Source organism: Macrobrachium nipponense, chromosome 33 (assembly GCF_015104395.2).
Source record: "Macrobrachium nipponense isolate FS-2020 chromosome 33, ASM1510439v2, whole genome shotgun sequence".
Taxonomy (NCBI): Eukaryota; Metazoa; Arthropoda; class Malacostraca; order Decapoda; family Palaemonidae; genus Macrobrachium; species Macrobrachium nipponense.
The window spans coordinates 15,446,452-15,450,342 of NC_087219.1; the positions used below are offsets into that span (position 1 = coordinate 15,446,452).

A 3,891-nucleotide genomic window follows, 5' to 3' on the forward strand; every position below is an offset into this window, starting at 1 on the left:
GAAATCAACCTTATATTTTAAAAGTTCTTAGCAATTATCAGTTTTGGAAGTAGGTTTTGGGGGTTGGAGTCAACCTCCAGTTTGTGGCGTTGAGGTTGAAATCAACTACCATTGAGGAAGAAGAATTTAGATTAAAGACAACCTCAGTGGGAAAGAAACCTCTTGTTGAGGAAGCAGCGTTGAGGTTGAAGGTAACTTGCATTTCGGAAGCAACAGCTAGGGCCAAAGCAACCCACTTTTTGAAAGATATTTAGAGGGACCATACCGACCACCTTTTTTTCGAATTCAGGGAAATGATCAACTAAGCACTAATTTTGGAAGACATGTGGAGGGGTTTAGCAACCTCAAATTTGGAAGCATTTGTATGCTGTCCGAAGCAACCTCCAAAAGTGTCGCCTGTGAAGAATTTGAAAGCCATTGGAAGCCGACTCCATTTTGGAACCAGGGAGCGCCGAGGTTTGATTGAGGCGCTTCTCTTAGGCCGGATAAATCTGGCACTGTGCCAAATAGAAGGGGGATCCTCTCTCTCTCTCTCTCTCTCTCTCTTCTCTCTCTCATCTCTCTCTCTCTCTTCGAGGGGAAGGGTAGAGCGAAGGGAGCCCGAACAGCGATGTAGCCCTCTCATTTTTGGCAACCTGAGAAAAATAGTAGCAGGCCTTATCCATTTGTCAAATAGCTTTGAACGACAACGAGAATGTTTTTCGTTGTTCGCTGATAGTCAGAATTTTTTTTTTTTTTTTAGTCCATTCTATGTATACCTGGCTGTATATGGGTAGACACGCACATATGCATGCATTCTACGTACATGCATATTTATATATATATATATATATATATATAATATATATTATATATATATATATTATATATATATATATATATCTATATCCTATATATATATATATATATATATATATGGATATGGGAAGCGTTGCTATCAACCAACATACAACAAGGAGCTGAAGGAGACGTCATGTACCAGTAATTGTCCATTTATTAAACGAGCTGACGTTTCGAGGACACAGCCTCATTTTCAAAGCTGAAAAATGTAATTATAATATATAAAAGACTTAAGAATTAAGAAATTTACAATTTAAAAAATATTTACACTTTATACAAAAATTAAAAAATTAAAAAAATAAAAAAAAAAAAACCTAAAATGCAACAGACAGAATGAAATAAATAGACCGCTAACTTTCAGGACGGGAACCAAGACCTAATGACATAAAAACAGAGACAGGGCACACTCAAGACAGGTACAGTGTTGTGGAGGTAGTTTGATTGTTTAAAGGAGGAACAAGCTTCTTAATATATAACGATTCGGCTATTGCTCATCAATTAGCAATAGCCGAATCGTTATATATTAAGAAGCTTGTTCCTCTTTAAACAATCAAACTACCTCCACAACACTGTACCTGTCTTGAGTGTGCCCCTGTCTCTGTTTTTTATGTCATTAGGTCCTTGGTTCCCGTCCTGAAAGGTAGCGGTCTATTTATTTCATTCTGTCTGTTGCATTTTAGGTTTTTTTTTTTTTTTTTTTAATTTTTTAATTTTTGTATAAAGTGTAAATATTTTTTAAATTGTAAATTTCTTAATTCTTAAGTCTTTTATATATTATATTACATTTTTCAGCTTTGAAAATGAGGCTGTGTCCTCGAAACGTCAGCTCGTTTAATAAATGGGACAATTACTGGTACATGACGTCTCCTTCAGCTCCTTGTTGTATATATATATATATTATTATATATACTTACATTAAATATATATATATATATAATATATATAATAATATATATATATATATATATATATATATATATATATATATATATATATATATATATAGTTATATGTATATATATGTATACACACACATATATATGTATATATGTATGTAGATATATACCTACCAATATATTATATGTATAAAATATATATATATATATATATATATATATATATATATATATATATATATATATATATAAGGCTTTGTCAAACTTTTGCTCAATAGATTTTTCAGAGAGAATATCAATACTGTGCCCCCGCCCCCACAAGCGGCCCCCCCCCCCCCCCTCACCACCGCAACCATACGATTGATCTCGTGTCTCTTTCATTTCCTAATTCTTCTTCTTCTTCTTCCTATTCTTCTTCTTCTTCTTCTTCTTCTTCTTTAAAAATCCACTCCTACTCGATCGCCGTTCGGAATGTGAATAACTGGACCATATTTCCAAAAAGAATTTCCGCCCTTTTTCATGTAAATTTCGGAGCGCCTCGCGTAAAAAAAAAAAAACAAAAAAAAAAAAATAAAAAAGAAAGATAGAAAAAGTGGCTTCCCGAAAAATGGAGTTGGTGCCGATGGTGGAGAAAAATTTTTTTTTTTTTTTGAATAAACAACAAAGAGACGTATCCTCAAACTATGCCTGTGCGGAGAGAGAGAGAGAGAGAGAGAGAGAGAGAGAGAGAGAGAGAGAGACCTTACCTTACAGACCTTTCAGTTCAGTTCGGGCTTGCCCCAGGTCCCTCAGTGTGAGGCGCCTCTAATGTCTACCAGAGAGTTGCTAGTACATCTTCCGGTATATTTTGCATCTTCCAATCTTGGATGGTCTGGGATGCAGTTTAGATATTTTGTCGAGCTTATTCTTCAAACACATCTACGCTCACTCCTGATATATTCCTCAGATGAGCTGGCAACGCATTGAATAGACGCTGCATTATCGATGCTGGTGCGTAGTGGATTAATGTCCTGTGTGCTTTCCTTATTTTTCCTGGTATAGTATTTTGGGCACTATTAATCTACCTCTGCTTGCTCTTTCTGATATTTTTAGTTCCATGATATTTTCTGTTATTCCTTCTATCTGTTTCCATGCCTGAATTATCATGTAGCATTCTCTTCTCCTTTGTAGACTATATAATTTTAAGGATTGTAGTCTTTCCCAGTAGTCTAGGTCCTTAACTTCTTCTATTCTAGCTGGTAAATAAAGGACCTTTGTACACTCTCTATTTGTGTCATATTCTTTTGATAGTGTGGGTACCATATCATATTGCAAATATTCAAGTGGACTACGAACATATGTTTTTATAAAAGCATAATCATGTGGTTCAGCTTTTCTTGTTTTGAAGTGCCGTAAACAACATTCCCATTTTTGCTTTACATTTTGCCAACAGAATTGCTATTTTGATCATTGCATAACATGTTGCCTATTCATCATCACACCAAGGTCTTTAACTGCTTCCTTATTTGTGATTGTCTCATTATTAGGTCCCCTATATGCATATAGCTTTCCATTCTCTGTCTCCATAATTTATTGATTCAAATTTATCAGAGTTAAATACCATCCTATTTACCTCTGCCCATCATATACTTTATTAAGGTCTCTTTGTAGGCGTTCCTATATTCTTCATCACAAGTAATTTCTCTACTTATTCTTGTGTCATCAGCGAAAACTACTCACTACCGAATCCTTATTACTACGTGTCTATGTCTTCAATCATAATAACAAACAATATTGCAGCTAGCACCGTACCTTGTGGCACACCGGATATTACCTTGGTTTCATCCGATTTCTCATCGTTTGCAATAAACTATCTGTTTTCTGTTGTGTAAAAAATTCTTTTAACCATCTTCCTACTTTAATCTACGATATTGTGGGTTTTCTAATTTTCTTTGCTAATATATTATGGTCTACTTTGTCAAAAGCTTTTGCAAAGTCTAGATAAACCACATCTGTTTCATTTCCGCTTTTCATATTTTTGAATATGTTCTCACGGTGGACTAACAGTTTGGGTTTGTTGTACTTTTTCGGTACGAAACCGTTGTTGTCCTATATTAAACAAAATTATTTTTTATTAAATGTTTCATAATATTTTTCTTCATTACCCTTTCATACA

The 3,891-nt window shown here is 34.3% G+C and overlaps 1 protein-coding gene across 2 annotated transcripts in view; it reads left to right on the forward strand.

The window, feature by feature from the left end:
* LOC135202958 (la-related protein Larp4B-like) overlaps positions 1-3,891 on the forward strand; it is a 129,633-nt gene that overhangs the window by 85,617 nt on the left and 40,125 nt on the right. The gene's annotated exons all lie outside the window — the stretch shown is intronic.